Consider the following 18455-nt stretch of genomic DNA (forward strand, 5'->3'; position numbering starts at 1 on the left):
CAAGACGAAAGGTGGATGTGACCCAACTGTTCTTAGAGACCACTTTAAGTCAATTTGGCTGAAAAACAGTTATTGGTGAGCTTCATTCCTTAGGACTTTCATTGAAGAGCCTTTGAAAACACCAGACATATTCTTGAACAGTCTATCTGGGACACTGATTTTCAAATCTAAGTCTCACAACATCTTTTTAAAAGGTAGGCACCATCCTCCTGCAATTTGCTGTGACTTGAGTCAGGCTGGATGCATTGCGTCCTGCCATTCTGTTGGAGCACTACAAAATCAGTCCCCCACATCCACCAGCTCGGAAGAGGCCTTGAGTCATATGCTTTTTCATTGCTCTCATTCTACAGGAAATCCTGGACAATTTCTATCTACTCTCCTGAAGAAATGTCCTGGCAGATGGCATGAGTTCTACCTCTCACTGCTCCTGTGCAACCACTGTTTGGATCTATCTTTCAGGCTTGCCCAGTTCTGTCCCTCTATAGGTACCATCCACCTCTGAACATTTGTACACATTTTTTAGCCTTATATTTTTACCAGCTTATTTGTATCAGCATCCTGCCCATATGGCTGTAATAAAGGTTTGATTTGATGTGAGGGTCAAGAAGATTAGATAATCTCCTTACTCCAGAGTCACTACTACTGAAATGTTGGGCCACTGCAAATATTAACTGGTCTAGTAGAGCAATTTGAGAGCAGAAAACATCTTGAATTCAGTTCAGAGTCAATTTACAGCTCCTCCTCATCATTATAGTGATGCAAGGAAAAATATACATTATGGCCATACAGTGTAGAGATTAGATTCTTATTTGTGGTCTTTCAAGAAACGTCACTTTAAACATAATTCATAAAGCCCTTGCAAGTCCAAGATAATCTTTCAGGAACCACTGCTTAATGAAGAGAGTTAGCCATTTTTTGCAATCTCACACAATAAGGTGAGGACCAAGGAAGTTAAACCGGTCTCAGTGCCACATAAGTGCAGTTATTATCAGTCCTTGGATCTCATGCAAGAATACTGAAATCTCAAAAGATTTTACCCAACACAACAGCCTAAAAGTAAGAGATATGCCAGCCAATACCTTTCAAATGTAATAGTTAACAAACTCCAACTATTCCAAAGAATCTCTTGATCCTTACAATCCTTAATAGGTAGGAGAGTGTCATGCTGAAGTTCAAGGCAAGAAATATCAATCATCTTCTTGAAGACTGAGATATTAGCATCCCTTTTGGTATGACATATATCATTCACTTTGCTAACAATATTAAAAGCTATGTTTCTAAACTAAAAGCCAGACACTTGCTAAAAAAAAATCAAACAATTCAAATGAATTTTTAGAAGCTTCAGCTCAGAAGAACAATTCATGGTTTATAAGCAAGCTGGAGATAGTTATCACACTCACTGCTTCAGATTATCATAACATGATGGGACAAAGTAGATATGATCAACCACCCAACCAAAAACAAATTGGAATTTTTTGTTTTTTTAACTTTACAAAAGAAAGTATAAACATAATTTGGTCAGAAAAGTTCTAAACTATTCTCATCTTCCCATTTCCTCTCCCCCAAACTAGTGTCTTATCAAGGAGGAAAAATAAATGCTACTCTGCTTCTTCAACAAATAACTGCATTAAATAAAAATTCAGAAATGGAATTATACATCTCTTTTGTGCTCACTCTGACCTCTAATTTGCTAGTTTCAATCACTGAGAGAGCAGATTTAACAAGCAAGATCACTGTGACCCATAAAATAGAAATAAAATTATTTCCCCAAGATGCACCAACCCAGCTATCAAAGAACAAAACAGCTTATTCTGCCACTTCAGAATAATAAAAAAATCTCATTTCATTGTTATTTTGTCACACACAGGGGTAACTGATGGCTGAATCTAGCTAATTATTTTATTTAAGTGATGGTTCATATACTACTGATGTGGCATCTCATCGTGAGATCTATGAAGAATTTTTTTTATATAAACATGTATTCTTTTGCCAGGCTAGGATAAGATATGGCAAAAGCCAAGAAAATGTCTCTTAAAAAAAAAATTACTAGGGCAATAGGAAACATATCCACAACGCCTACTGGCACAGATGACCGAAGAATTGCATTGGAAGGTAGTCCTAAAAAAAACAAAAAAGGCAAAACCATAAATACAATAAATGTGGATCACATCTGGATCACGCATTAGATCAACAGCCTACTGGGATCCATACATTAACACAATATATTACATGAGTGGTCAGAACCCAAATATTACATATAACACAACCCTTGATCTGAACAAGAGAGTACAATTGAGAACTGCATAGGTGGATCTGACCAGGGTAAATTGTAGGGCTGACACAGAAATATAATTCCATTTCCTTTTAGTTTTTCCTTTTCTCTACTATGCTACACATGATCTTATTATTGTTCTGAATTTTGTATTCTGATACGGCTAATCAATACATTATTATTACAATCAATGTATAATTTCACAATCTACCATAAGTCAGTTCACTTGTTGGCTGCAGGAGCTTAAGCCCATAATCCTAATCCTAACATACCATGGAATAAGATCCACTTTGCTCAATAAAGTTGGTTTCAGAATAAACAAGCTTAGAATTGCATTGGACCATGGCTATTCTCTCTGGAATATGCACTCACGCTCAATCCTCCATATCAAGATATATTTTTTATTTATCCCTCACCCCACTGCCGATATTCTATTTGTATTTTATTTATTTTGCACTCCAAAAGCAGCTTCACCCTTGTGGGTCTAAAAAGTACCAACAAATGAGACAGCAGTCAAATTTCTCCACAAAGTTGATAGCGAAGGGATTCTGAGGAATAATTGCAAAACTAGAAATACAACTCATCTTTAAAACACACACAGCAACAATATAGAATAGAATAGAGTACAGTAGGATAAACTTCTATTGTCATTCCACTATACACCAAGGTGCACATTAAAATGAAATTCTGTTGCAATTGGCTCACAAAAAAATAATTACTATAATATGATATATTAGATATAAAGATTTGATTAAGAATCAGCACTGCAAGAAAGGGACAAAGCTGTTGAGAGATAATTTTTTTGCACAGATTTTACAAGAAGTAAGGAATCAATTGTGCTCCATAGTTTAAGTACAACTGTAAAAGTCACAATGCCCAGAGATGTCCTGACATATTGGTGAGATTTAATCAACTCACATGAAATGGAAATCAGCAAGGACAAAATGCTCTCCCGGTTCCTTGCAAGAAGCAAACTAACTCCCAGCCCTGGAGTGCTTTATCAACTCCTGACCCTCAGGGTAAGGATATTGTCAAAAACAAGTCCAGGCATAGGTCAGAGGAAAAAGGTCTGGCATACTTGTGAACTTCGGAGATGGCTGCCAACCACCTGTGCTTCTGTCAACAAAGACATGGGAACAAGCACAGTCTAAAACTATCTGAGGATTTTTAACAAATCAAGTTAGGGTTCCAGGAACCATAACAACCCAAAAAATGACCCTTAATGAGCCATTGTCATGACTGCAAAAATAGCAGGCGTTGTACTCAGCAGAATAAAGCAATTAAGTGCCTCAACCACCACACTCTTCGGCAAACCTCAGCTTGTTGTGGCTCCTCTGTGTTATCTGTTCCCTAGCAAGTGAAGGGAAATGGTTTATCACCTTCTGCTTCCACCCTCCCATCGGGCAACTCAGCACTTTGGGGGCAGAAGAAGAGGGCAAACGAATGGACAGTGGCAACCCCAATCAAAAAGAGAGGGACAAGCAACTTTTCCAGCCCTCCTGAAATTTAGGTCTGTCACTGGGGACAAAGAACCTGATCTGCATTTGGGCGCTCCAATTATGGAATGTTTCACTGCAGAAATATATAGACAAGAGCAAATGGCATCCTTACAGGGAAAACTAAGAGATCTCTCCTCTTAATAGGCCAAACGTGGACTTAAAAGCCCACAATCCAGATGCTTCTAATCCTTTTAACTACGACATCCAAAAATTACAATCACATCTTTTAAAAAAAATGGTGAAAGAAACCTAACTATTAGTATTTTTCAACTGTAACTCAAGCAAGACTTTCAACATGGGATGTCTTTCTTGATTATGTGCCATCAATTCTTAGTGACCACACAGTTAGATTTTCTCCAGGACACTCTGTCCCCAACCTGGTCCTTAGATTTTCCAATGGGATGTCTTTCTAACTCTACTAAACAGCAGATGGAAACTTAAAAAACCACACATGGATGGGGACCACAAAGTATGTTAGGCCAATTCGTGACACAACAGCTAAATTTGGGCATCATCTGAAATGGTCTGTTCCCATGACTGTGGGTTTTTTTAATTTGTCTTGGATTTTGAATTTTGCATCTCACAGAAAAGCATCCATAAATCTCAGGGGCAAGCAGGTGTTGCTAGAGAGAGGATCTGAGATATATTTATTCCAGGAATCTCAAGATACATTTGCATTAAGAATTAGCTACTAGCAGTTCAACACTTGCCAGGACAGGATTGACATTTGACCAGAAATAACCCCATGATTCATTTGTGATGGAGGAGCCGACAATGGCTCCTTGCAGCTATACTGGGAGATGGTTAAAAGAAATGTAAGAGTCATTTCAGTCTCAGGAGTGAAATGAAGATGTTTTATGGATTTGTTTATAGATGAGAGTTGGAACATGGGATGAAGAGATTAATGGCTACAAATTAAGAGGAGGTGAAAAGTTACTAAATGTTTATACTTGTTGTGATGAAGGTTGGAAGTCACTTCTTTATGTATTTTTCTTTTTGTTTACTATATTCTTACTTTTCTTTCTAATCTGTATTTTTTTCTTTTCCTTTGCACCTTTTCTTTTTACTCTTTCTTTTAGTTCGTATTAGTTTTTACTATTGCAATTATAATCTTTACTAAAATTACTTTTAAAAAAATATAAGCAAGTCAGCAGCGCAGGTTGCTTTGGGAGCACAAAATAGCTCGTCCTTTGGGAAAGGCAGAATCCTTCACTCTTTTGAATTTAATGCAATACACAAAATTACGAAATAATGACTGTGCAGCACTTCAGAACTGATTCCAAGCAGGTGATTCTAAGCCTGCAGGAGAACATAAGCACATGTCTGTAACTCTTTAAGCTGCATATTTTCTTGGGATCCTGCAAGACCTCTCCTATGTGCTCAAAGCACCTTTCCAGAATGAAATCCAAAGCATTGCACACCCAGCCTTTCAGCCTGAGGACAAAATAGCAAAGAATAACAATTTTTGACACTAAGATGGCAATGCTTGAAGTACAAATGTAACCATGTCTTGTTGATAAGACACAATTGGCTGCTTTGCACAAGTTATAATTATACTTCGCAACCCACAATGGCTGGATTCATACAATAGGCTAAGCCCAAATCAAACACATTATGACTTAGTGCAATGTGTGAATTGAAACATTGTCTATTATTAACACTGGGGCCATAGTCACCCAGACAAAACGCAACCACAAATAGAGTTTTGCATGTCATCTGATGGTCCACAAATCCGTATGTAAATATAAATTGGTGTTTCTAAGGTGCTTCAAAACTTTTTTTTTTTTGCTGCAAAAGACTAGCATAACTCCCTCCATACTGTATAATCCAGAGCACTGTTTCTCGACCTTTGTAACTTTAAGATGTGTGGACTTCAACTCCCAGAATTCCCCAGCCAGCGTCACTTTATTATTTATTATGAAGTCCACACAACTTAAAGTTGCAAATGTCGAGAAACACTGATCCAGAGACTTGCAACAGTGTATAGCCAAAAATAAACTTTTCAAGATATGATTCAAGATATACCACAGACAGAATTCTGTACATGAAGTCTGCAATCTCAAGCATGCACAGAGAGCAATCCCACTGAAATCAGCATAATCAATCTTAAAATTAGGGTGCAAAGGTCCCAAATGCTGGATTAAGAGAAGAGACAGGGAGCCCCAGCAATCACTGTTAGAATGTGAGAGTTAGAAAACACTTCCTAATAATAAAAGGAGTTTGGCCCAGATGGGTAGCCACCTCCCTCCCCTTGGATGTGTCCAAGTGAAGTCTAGATAGCAATCGGACTCAGATCTTTTTGTTTGAATTCTTGCAAGGAACAGGAGGTTGGACTTAAGTGAGCCTAAATAGCCTCTTCTAGCTTGGGATTCTATGAAGGATGGTGAACCAAAGCTACAGAAAGAGCCTAGAAGTCGCTCTTGGGAATCTCTAGCGCTACCTGGAGAGCCAAGATTCCTTGCTGAAAACAGAACTCTCCAGCAAATCCATTGCTAGGTGCTTCACCACTTGCTTCCTGGATGTTAGTCACCTGACTGACTCATCCGCTCCCAGGGCAGGGCACCTGAGGACAACAACAACATATCTTATTTGAAAATCAGTTCACTTCCGCCACCTTGTTTATTAGGGACCGAAAGGAACACCATCTGTCCCTTCCAAGATCACATCTGAATCATTGCCTTTAAAGAATGCCTCCTTTCCCCAACTGGCAACCTGCAGCACCCTCAACGACCAGCAGATTGCCACCTATTGCTTCTCTTTTCAACCTTACTAAAGCGCCCATCCCTTACTATAAGGGTTGGCAACCTTTGGCCCCAATGCTGCTTGCAGACCCCTCTGAAAACAATGGAGCTATTTCTCGCAGAAAACAGGAAAACTGAAAGGTAAATCCTGAAAGACCAAACATAAATACCTAAAGAACCCCCTTAAAAAAACAGAAGGGGGAAGACACAGCCCCATCCATTTTGCACCATTACCACACTCTGTCCACTCTCTCTTGTACCCTTTCACCAGTCTGAGGCATCCTTACAGGTGTGTGATGCTCTTATGCCTCTCCAAAAACTTATGGTATTTTTCTCCCAGTCTGGTTGCAAAAGAGGGAAAAAAAACCCATACTGGTTCTCTTTGCCCTTTGTTTGGATCTCCCCTTCCCAGAAGTTCAGAGATGTCTCTTCCCAGCATCGGAGAAGCTATGAAAGCTTGCCTCTCTGCTTTGTTTCCTATTTCACCCCCACCTCCCTGTCTTTGCCTTCAGCTTCTTAAAGTGGGGCTTTCATCAGAATGGAACTCCTCCAATCACTGCACCCCATTCTTCACCCACAGAAACCAAGGCAAACGCAACTCATCCCAAGAAGGAGTGGGTGAACTTCAGAGTGGAACTCCACCCCACCCCTTCCCACTTCCGTCAGACTCAGGTTTTGATCAGGAAAAACAAAAAACAAAAACCCTCACTTGGGCTTAAAGTTCAAAGGGTGACCTTGGCACCAGTCCTCCTTTCTCTCTCCTCTGATCTTCCTCGGGCTTAAACGCGGTAAAGCTTAAAAACCAGCTCAACCCAAATCTGCCCCCCATGTAAACATTTCCCCAATTTGTCAATTGTGCAGGCACGCTCACCCCTTATCTTCCCTTGCCTGGACTCTGCCACCTCCTAGGCAGTTGATTTCTCTCCTTGCACAAGTTTCTAAACCAGGTCCTCACAAACTTCCCCTAAGTCGAAGAGTAACTTGAATATTTCACAAGCTGTATTCATACCTTACGCTAACCCAACTGCCTGGCTTCACACAACACACCATTAGCCAAACCCACCCATTGCATTCTTAAACGTGGCTTGTTTCTGAATTTACAAAACAGAAATACACTGAGGATCTGTGAAATACTGCACTGTTAGAAGGATTTTCCCAGCCCAAACCACTTCACTCACTCTTGCTTGCGAGGGGACACAACAAACCGCCGAAAATACCATCTCCAGCCAATTGGCTCAGCACCAATTTAGGCGGATCCTACTAACGCTGCTACCCACCTCCAGATTTAGCTGCATTTATGGGGTACAAAGGGGGAAGAAGAACACGGGCTTCCCTTAAGGTTTTTTTCCCCCTTTTCTCCGGAGAGGGCAATGCAGACCACCCTCCTAATCGTTTAGAGGGGAAGGGGAAAGAGTTGGGTATGCACGTGTAGGAAAAACTGCGCGTGTAGGGGTGTATAGGCGCGTGCATGCAAGGGGGAGGGTATAGGGGCGTGCGGGAGGAGGGGCGTGTTGGAAAGGGTGGGGGGTTGGAAAGGAGAAAGTGAAAGGAATTAGAAAACAGAGGTTCCCAAGGCCCTTCTTGGAACGAACGGGGGCAGGGAGCCAGCAAGGAAGACCTCGGTCCACGCAGGCGCACTTCGCTCACCTGATGATGATGCCGCCGCGGAGGGAGGGAGGGAAGTAGGGAGGCAGAGCCGGTGGTCTCGCGCCCGCCGCAGAAGCTGCTGCCGCGCCACTCTTTTCCGCGTCTCCGCTCAACTGCCCCCCCACGCTCTGCGCTTCCTTTTTCCCTTCCTGCCTCCTCAGCCCCGCCCCGCCCGAAAGAACCGACGCGGACGGGCGCTGATTGGCGGGAGTCGAGCGGGCGGGCGAAAGCGCACACGTGCCGCCGGGGGGAAGGCGGCGCCGTCGCCCCCTGGCCTCCCTCCGCCTTCTTCCTTCGGAGCGCCGACGTCGCCCCGCGAATTGCAAAATGGAGCTGGGGGGGCTCGAGGGCGAGCTTCTTGGAGGAGGGTGGGAAGCATCGGATGTCCATGCAAACTTGCTAAAGGAGTGAGGACGCTCAAGCGATAAAAAGGGTGGCCGGGGGCGTTGCGAGGGGGAGGGGGGCTGTGCACAACCACCCTGCAAGGTAGGGGAGGGGTCTTGAGGTCCCTCGTTTTCCTCGCCCCGGCTGGGCTGGGCTACGACCGCCATCATCCCCACTGGCTGTGAACGATGGGAATTGTCCCACTCAGCTGAGCGTTGCAGATGGGAAGAAGGGAGGGGCTGGGACCTGACTGAGTAAGCGACTCCTGGCGGAACCGAAATTGAACAAAAGAGATGATGACTTAATTAACGTGGGAATCCTTGCACCTTCTTCTAACCCCAGGAAGCCTTTCAGCAGAGGCTTCCGGGAAGCGCAGTCGCTTCGTGCATTTGATCGCGTACAGTTCTGAATGGGGTCGTGTATATCACGCCATTGTTAAATGAACATGGTTTATGGAGTCAGCGACAACGGATGGGGTTCCGACAACGGATGGGGTTCCGACAACGCATGAAGCTGTTAATCACGGCTTACAAACCACAAATGGCTTGGTTCACACAATACAGCCAGCTCAACTAATGGCTTAATGTATTAATAAGAGCAAGGCGCCTATGCAGGCAGAGTTGGACAAAGTTTATGCTATGTTTGCCAAGTTTTTTTTAGGGTGCCTCATTTATTTACAAACTAAACATTCTGAACTCGGGTTGGCAGAAGTACAGTTAAGGCAACCAAGCACTTCAGAATATTGATGGTGTTGTCGCTGTTTATATATAACCTTGGTGATGAAACATTTCAACAAGCTGCATTCATGGGTGATACTCTTGCCAGAGAATTGCAAATTGTGTTTAAGCATTCAGATTTGATTCAGTCAATGATGCACTTTTCCTTTACCTTTTAACGTGCTGGCAAACATGTCCTTCCCAAACTTGTTAAAATGCACTTCTGAACAGAGATTTACAGGATTACACAGTGTAATCCCATGCAAATCACTGTTTAGGATTACAGTTTTAGGATGGGAGGTTCAACGTGGCTACCTTGGTTTAATAGCTGGCCATTGTAAACAAGGCACTCTTTTTTCACATAGTGTTTTAAGTGTGTCAACCACTGGATCCCTTGGGGGAGGGGATCTGGGATCCCTCTGGACCCACTTCCCTGTGCAGCAGCATTTCTCCCCACAGGTAGTCCTCATTTAGTAACCACAATTGGGACTGGCAACTCAGTCATTAAGCAAAGTGGTCACTAAGTGAAACCGCACCTGAGCTTATCATCTGACTTCAGCTTTCCTTTGCTTTACAGACCTGCGAAGGTCATCAGTGAAGGTCGTCAGTGTGAGGATTGGTTGTAAAGTTACTTTTTCATCACCATAACTGAACAGTCGCTAAATGAGTTAGACGCTAAATGAGGACTATGTGTATAAAAGTCAGCAGCAGTTGTTCAAGTTTTCTAGGCTTGAGATTTTGAAGAGGAATTCTCAAGCAGAGCAGGCCAAACTGACTGACTTTATGTAATGCTATTTCCTATGTTATTTGAGGCTTGGGTTTTTCATCACTGCTGACTTTTGTTGAAGACATCGAACATAAACAAGCAGAAGAGACAGGACTCCCAGAGCATCACTTTCAAAATTTCCCCATATATGCACTTTCATTGGCATGAGCTCTCTCTGCATTCATTAGCAATACGTAATTTTACTACAAAAAGTAGTAATTTTTGGCACTTGCCATACATAACCAATAGTTTATAGAGGCAAGCCGTAACTTTGACATTTTCCCAAATAATAGGATATACAGACCAGGATCCACATTATTGGATCCGCATTATTAAAAATTTGGAACTGACATTCTAAAGCTCTTTAGCATATTCCATGCTTTCACTGAGGTCTATTTCAAAATTCCTTATTTGACCTTTGAGCATCTCGCAGCACATTCAGGTAAGGCTTCTCTGTAAGCGTGATTTCTTGCATTAACCGCTGTTGGCCAAGTTCATCCAACGTGGTAAACCATTAAGTGTGCTTTACAAGCCATAACAATGGAGTTCACACAACATGCAAGGGCCTGAGCTAGCAGACCCCACCAGAGCTTAGTCTGTGTGTGAAACATACCCATCTACAAAGAGAACTGCTGATCTCTATATGGGAACACTCACCGTTCTCACATCGACCATTCACAAGACATGGCAGGCAGGACTTTGTAGGTAAATATACCAGGGAACATAGAGGAGAGGAATTGGATGGATGGAGATGGTACTGTTGGTCCTTAACATCACACTTGCCAAAACGTTAAAAAACAACAAGCAAACGGTGCAGCTGACGGCAGGAAAGTGTTTGTCAGGCGTCTGAGGACATCAAACATTTAGAGCGCCCCCTCTTACAACCTCGCCCCTTCTCCCTCTTCATCTTTCTACCCTCACGACAGCTTTACGTTCTTTGCCTTCCTCCTGCTGCCTTGTGAACAAATGTCCTTTTAACCAGCAGGGCAGTGATGTCAGCAAGAGCTTTATGATCTCAACTTGAGGTCATCCTCTTTATCCTCCTCCCCCTACCTCCCCCCCTTGACAAAAGGTGGTGGGTATGCTTTCCTCTAAAAATCTCTTTCAGATGTTTGCAATGAGGGGGGTACAGCATAAGGACCCTATAATAGAGAATATATGTTGCTCGGTTGAGAGTTGGCTTCTTGGTGTTTCTTGAGCTGGGGTGGTTTTCCTGCAGATGTTTCATCACCAGGCTGCGTAACATCAGTGCATGCACTGGCTATAAACAGCCAGCAAACTCCACTCCCCCAAGCACTGATGATGTTACTTAGCCTGCTTATGAAACATCTGCAGGAAAGCAGCCCAGTCAGAAAACACCAAGAACCCAATACAGATCCTAATTACCACCATCATAAATATTTTGGCTGTGTCAGGTACGATACTCTGCAAATAAGCGCTGAAGACATGTGTCCTGCTCACATGCCCACATATGCACAATGCGGATAATTTACAGTCCTTGCGCACAAAAGTGAGCTCCTGATAATTGCAAGCACATTATAATTCTACATTCAGAACTTTACAGCATCTTCTTGAAATTTATTGTCCTTCAGAATCAAAGCTCGCCAAGGCTCTTCCCAGTCACCAATTTGAAAAGGTAGACCCTGGAATTGAGTAGTAAGCTTTATTTATGGTCATTGACCGATCAAAAGTAGCATACAGAAGTACAACAAAAACAATTAAAAATGAGAGTAAAATCAAATGAAATAATGTAATTACTAAAGGGGGAGAGAAAAATAGTAACATTAACCTGCTAGTATGGTGTACAGAGGTTAATCCAGGTTGCAGAAATTACTTCTCTGGGCCCTAGACTTCAAATCCAGTTGTTGTTTATTATTACCTTACACCTGCCACAGCAGTCTGGCTACCAATCCAAATAGTTTTATATTCTGGGTAGATACTCTGGAATGCCAGGTAGAACCTGAGGACATACCCCTGTGGCTAGGCATTTGCATTTAGAGTAGCCACACAATAGTGACATCATGCACACACACACCCATGCAGGCTGCTGATTTCATAGCTGGCAGCATGCCCGCTTTCCTAAGAGAGCCAGCTGCTTGTTATTGGAAGTGAAGTTAGAGTATATTCAAAGAGATGGTTGCACAATGAAGCTTGACCAACAAAGGTCTGCAATGTACAAGGACACCAAGTTCTTTGGGAGCTCTAGTGCTCTGGCATTGTTTCATCAAATGGGTTCTGTGAGAAGCAGTTTCCATGGGCACTTTTAGACAGCAAGCCTTTCTGTTGCCCGGCACTTTTGATTCTGCTTGAAAGCATGGCTGGATTGATTGGAACTGTTTTGACTACTTGTAGATCTCCCAAGCCCACAGAGAAACAACAGCTGATCATCGGTCTGTTCCTCTTAGTAAACAGCTGAGCATGGAGAACTCTCACTGAGCCATTGCACAGTTCATTGGACCATTTCTGATGGATCCTCCCACCCCACCACCATCACCTCTCACACCACACCTAAACGTCTCTTTTTCCCCTTTGAGCGCACACAAACACAAACTCTCTTAGAGTGACTTGCTGGTGTCTCTGCTGAGCATTTTTGAGGACTGCCATGATTTGCTACGAAATCTGTAAAAGACTTCGTAGATCTGCAAAATCTGTAAAAGGCTAAAGAAATTGTAAAGGTCCAAAAAGATGGGATTTCATCCATCTTCCTTTAAAAAAAGTAACAAACATCCAGCTGTGAAGGAAGAATTGGTTTCTGGACACTTCCTGAGCTACTGGAAGAGGCATGATGTCTACAAGGCCATTGCATGGCTGGAAATGAATTGAGAAACAGTTGATGCACTTGCTGCCCTAGGAAAGCAGAGAGCCATCCTGGCTAGTCACTTCAGGACCTGTGAAATCTGGGAGATGTTCTACAAGCTGTAAGCCCTGATCTTGCTTAAGTCTGCGGAGGGTGAGTCAGTGTGCCTTCACCACACTGTCATCCATAGGGTGATGCTGATCCCCAGTCATGTCATAACGCTGTTGGGAAACAGAGAAGGAAGCATTGCTCCAGAAAAAGAACATTTCAGCCATTGGTGTTGCGTTGTGACAATGCACTGTTGCATTGAGCTATAATATAGAACAGTGTTTCTCAACCTTGGCCACCTGAAGATGTGTGGACTTCAACTCCCAGCATGCTGGCTGGGGAATTCTGGGAGTTGAAGTCCACACATCTTCAGGTGGCCAAGGTTGAGAAACACTGATATAGAATCATGGAGTTGGAAGGGGACATTTAGACCACTGAATCCAACTTCTTGCTCAGTACAGGGATCCAAATTAAGTCATACTGGTTTGCGGGGGGGGGGGCAGGGGGCTTAGTATCTTATGAAGGTCCAGCCACTGTAGGTCAGAAACTATGAATTAGGGTTTAGCATGCTGGGTAAATCCAGCCAAAGGTAGTTTGTTCAATACACTATGATTAAACAAAATATGGCTTAGCACAGTGGGTGAAGGCTTTGAAAGAGAAGCCAGATCTCTTTGATTCCAAGTAAGTCCAGGCTTTGTCCAACTTCAGATGGTAACAACAAAAATAGAAAATGAACCACTGCAGATATACTGTACCTGCTAACACACATGATTAAAAAGGTAATTCAAGCTTGCTTTAAAAAAACACAAACCTAATTAATTGAATTTGGGCACCTTCAAATGAACCTGTGTTTATAATTCTCCTCAATGGACCACCATTAATACTGATTTTAAATTGCATAGACATGGATTGTGAAACTCAAAAAAAAGGGAAACTGTGTTTTGCAAGGATCTGATATTTCTCATTAAGATGCCCAGACATTCTAGAAAGAAAGAAACCTGACTGTTTAAATAGAAGTGTCATCAGAACAGGATCCTTGGCCTTTCATTCACTTGGTTGGGAAGGTCATCATTATGCCCCAGGTATCTGATCTTTGGATTCCATTTGGATTAACCTTAGCATTGAGAAGGAGCCCTAATATTCTACTTTATTATCTTCCAAGCACCAGAAAAAGATATTTTTATTCCTCCAGGCATATTACTATATTAATATTTTAAATCTGTATGTTGTAAAGGAGATTCCTTTTCCTACATTTTTAATGTATTTATTTTAATCACTATTTTTAAAAAAAGTTATTAAGTTGCTGTATGAAAAATATACAGTACCTTGACTTTGGCTTCCAAATTTTAAAAATGAAATAAAAGATAAAATGTTATTGTTGGGGTGGAACGTCCTTATCAAAGTAGCCCTGTAACTAACAGAGGGCAGTTGTCTACACAAAGGCATCAACTTCAGGGATAGGTAAGTACAAGATTCAGCCAGTATACTAGTGGCAAGGGATTGTGGGAGTTGTAGTCCAAAGCACTAGGGTACCTACTCATATTCCACTTGAGGAGGTGCCCAGTTGAGTCCATAAAATAAAAAATAAAATAAAATAAAATATCAAGGCATTGTATAAATCCACCCCAACCGTACTTATATTGGGCTCATCTACCATCCCGACCCAACACCTGGACAAAGAGTCAGGTCTTCACAGCCTTCTGAGAGGGTAGGGGCCCTCTGAATCTCAGAGGAGAGGCAATTTCATAGGGCAGGCGCTGCAACAGTGAAGGAACAGCTCCTTGGTCCCACAAAATGATACTGTTTAATAGAGGGAACCCAGAATATACCCTCCGTGTCAGATCTGGTGGGACAGGAAGAGACCCTCCGAGATAGGTGGTCCCACAAGCAGCCTGACCCTGTGCCCCGCAGAGATTTGAAGATGATAACCTTTACTCAGTAAACAGTGGTTAAACTAACTACCGTTTGACAAGTTGTGTGAACTCAGCCCATTCTGTTCTCTGCTTGCTGCTCTCACCTCTCCAGAAACAATCGCTTTTTGTGAAATGCTTGTCTGGATGGAAGAGGGGACTGTGCTCTCAGCATACCCAACTGATACCACTTTGCTTGACTGTTAAATGAGGATTCGAGTACGGGGTCCATTTTAAATTGTAATTGTTTCTTCTTTTAAAAAATGGAATCCAAATAGGATCATTAGGCAAAATGTTTTGTGCATGAGGCCCAGGGGAGTTAGCAATGGGGTATCCATTAACATAGCCAGAATATATATAACTAAATTCCAACATACAGAAGTTAACTTAATAGAATGCTTTGTTCCTTATTCCCCTTAATGGCAGCTTTAGTCTACACTGAAGCAATGCAATTAACAGGAACCCACCACTTTCTAATCTTCATGGCTACTGAACTTTGGCCATTTCTGCTCTGTCTGTAGCTGGTGATTCTCAGTCTTCATTTGACACTGAGAACCTGAGATCTATCACCGATCCATTCCAATTAGTTCTAGATTAACTGTTTAGCCAAAAGGTGCTGCATCCTTCAAGCCATACTCCCAGGGGCCTCAGTAGCTAAGCCATCTTCCCAGCTTTCAAATTAGGTTCATGCACTGCGTGTTTAGCTATGGTTTATTGAATCAGTCCCAACAGGGGGTCTGTCTAGGAGGTTAACCCAGAAAACATGGTCTACAAATGATTCACACAGCGATGAACACTTTTTGACCATAGCAATGGCCAGGCATCTGGTAGAAGCCATAGTGACGTCACCTGGGTCACCTGGTGCAAATGATAACATTGCATGATGATGTCACTTGTCCCCTTGTAGACATCATGCTGAAATTCACCCTATATAAGGCTGCCTTTGCAGGTGATTCAGAAACCACAGTGGCACTGCTGCTAACAGGGAATATAACACTGGTTACTTTAGTCACTGCATTGGTAGTAATGAGTTTCAAAGCACTGGTGCTAACCAGAAAGCCATACATGGCTAGGCTCCCCCCCAACCTACAGGACTGTCTTTTCTGATTTTGTCTATCCTGTGCATTCTTACTGAGAGGGGATGCTAGGGGTTCCCCCTTCATGGCTAGAGGTAGGCCTTTTTGGTGGCTATCCTGGTAAAGCAGTTTATAAGTTGCTTATCATTCAATAATTAATAAATGTAGGACAAGACCTTTATGGCCTGCAAAACTGTGTTCCCTTTCTCCTTAAATTTTGGTGAACCATCTCATCATACCGTATTTTTCTTAGGAGATCTCTTTTGTTGGCCTGCAAAGCTATGATTTGCTGCTAGGTGGCAGTCCTATGCAGCATAAGCAGGGACCAAGCTGGCAAAAATCATATTTGCTTGAAATACATATTGGATATACTGTATATTCTATGAATCCAAGGGTATACCAGGCCCTGCAAAGCCAGGCGGATGAATGGTATACATATCTAGGTAACTACAGATGCTTCCCATGTTACTTATAATTGTAAGGGTATGCTTGAACCAAAACTTATAAATCTCAATCATAAATCCAGTATTCAGTGACCTGGATTTACTTAATCATGCTTTGTAGACTAAAGCACAACTGGATTCACATTAAGCCATAAACCATGCCACATACCTCACAATGGCTGAGAATGCACAATATTTTATAATAGGATAGTAATAATAATAAGTCCCAAGAAAAAAAAAACAGTACCACAGTATGACAGCTCTGTGCAATGTCTGACTGTACTTCTATGTAAACCTTAAGGGTAGTTCACTGAAGTTGAAGAGATCTGAAAAGCTAATGCACAACTGGAGAGGCAGTTAATAACTCTAAGCTCTGAACTTAATGGTCATTTAGAGCCCCCTCTTTAGTTAGAAATATTTATTACTTTGCTCAGTGGGGGGGGGGGGGCTTTGATGCACTCAGCACAGCTACCTCCAGACTTAGGATGCAAACTCTTACATTACTGGCATCACTCTCTGGGTAACATCATAATCATTTCTAAACATGGTACTTTGGCTTTGTTCCTCAGTGACGGTTTTCTCGTATCTGAGATTTTTCTGAGTCAGGGTGTGTGTGTGTGTGTGCTTAATTCTGCAGGAACAGAAGCTTATTTAATCAATCAACACAAAGGCCTCAAGTAGATCATTACAGCAAACAGAAGAGGGGGAGCTAAGTTTTAATCAGCAACATGGGCTGCTTAGGGAACAACAGATATGAAATGGGAAGACTGGGAAATTCCAGCTTCTTGTTATTTCAGCTCTTTTCCAGCTCAGGATACAACTTGCTTATCTAATGAATGCAGAACCATTGTCATAAATTTATTCTATTACCGCTCTGACATGCTGGGACTTCCCCAGTTGCAATAAAACATCATATTCTATGTACTGAAAAGGGTGTTTTGGTTTAGTAATGTCAAAATGAGAAAGAACAAGACATCTATTACCTCCTGGGCAGAAGTTAAACTTGCTCGATAGGATTTAAAGGGGGCAATCCGTACATAGATGGACATTCATTTTTCACAAAGAGGGATATGCATTATTTTTTAGCCTTAGCCCAGCTTTGTTCCAAGGAGCTCAAAAGCATAGCAGGGTAATCAACAGCCTTTCCCCAAATTTTAAAAGGCCTTCAACAGAGTTATCCCAGTCTTGGGTCCTTGCAATTGCTGTTGGGGAGAAAGAGAAAATGGGATTAGAAATAGGGATACCCATATTTAGATGGCCACTTGATATCAGCAAAGAGGTATGGAAACCCCAACTCTTTGCTCCCATCTGGTGGGTGTCTGGATTTTTTCAGCCCAAATATGGTAGCCCTAATTGGGAAACAAGAGTGCAAGAGAAAAGGCTTCGCTGAGAATGGCAGAATAGCTGTTCCTTCTCCGGCTCCATCAGCTGTTTGTGGCCCTTGAGATTACTGCAGAGGGAATCTGGACTTTGGCAAAAAGAGAGAGAGGAGTATAATAGTGATGGCATTACTATTTTGGTCATCACAAAGCACTGAACATTTTAAGTTGGGGGCTGGTGGACACTGTGGGACAAGGGCTTGCATACCATCTTGAGTTATGGAAAGAAAAGCTGGTTATCAATCTGGGCTACACATTTCCCATTCCTGCACAACTGTCATATGGATGCGTACTGTGTAATAACAATAATTACTACATATGCTCTCAGTGTGCTTGGCAGAGAAGAGATCCCTGTCCCTAGAAAACTTACCATCTAAAATCTAACATACCAGAAACAATAAATAGGGGGATGGGGTAGAGATTGCATGTTCCAAGTACTTTAGTGAAATGTCTAAATATTATCCAGCACATGGTACTGTATCAGTATAATTTTCCTTGATTTGGTAACTTTAAACCAGATTTAGAGAACCAGTTTGGTATAGTGGCTAAGGCACCAGGCTAGAGACCAGGAGACCATGAGTTCTAGTCCCATGTTAGGCACAAAGCCAGCTGGATGACTTTGGGCCAGTCACTTTCTCTCAGCCCTAGGAAGCAGACAATGGCAAACCACTTCCAAAAAACCTTGCCAAGAAAATTGCAGGGACTTGTCCAGGCAGTTTCTGAGAAGATTACAAACTCACAAACACACACACACATGGGTTTCATCACTTCCTCTAA

At 42.2% G+C, this 18455-nt stretch overlaps 1 protein-coding gene across 3 annotated transcripts in view; it reads right to left on the reverse strand.

Annotated features, from left to right (window-relative positions):
* ZFAND6 (zinc finger AN1-type containing 6) overlaps positions 1-8277 on the reverse strand; it is a 51889-nt gene extending 43612 nt beyond the window's left edge. For all 3 annotated transcript variants that reach the window (XM_063313847.1, XM_063313846.1, XM_063313844.1), the window contains exon 1: positions 8160-8277. The gene's annotated coding sequence lies outside the window, so the exon portion shown is untranslated. The remainder of the gene's footprint in view (positions 1-8159) is intronic.
* Between the last annotated feature and the right edge of the window lie 10178 nt (positions 8278-18455).

This window comes from Candoia aspera, chromosome 13 (genome assembly GCF_035149785.1).
Source record: "Candoia aspera isolate rCanAsp1 chromosome 13, rCanAsp1.hap2, whole genome shotgun sequence".
NCBI classification, from domain to species: domain Eukaryota; kingdom Metazoa; phylum Chordata; class Lepidosauria; order Squamata; family Boidae; genus Candoia; species Candoia aspera.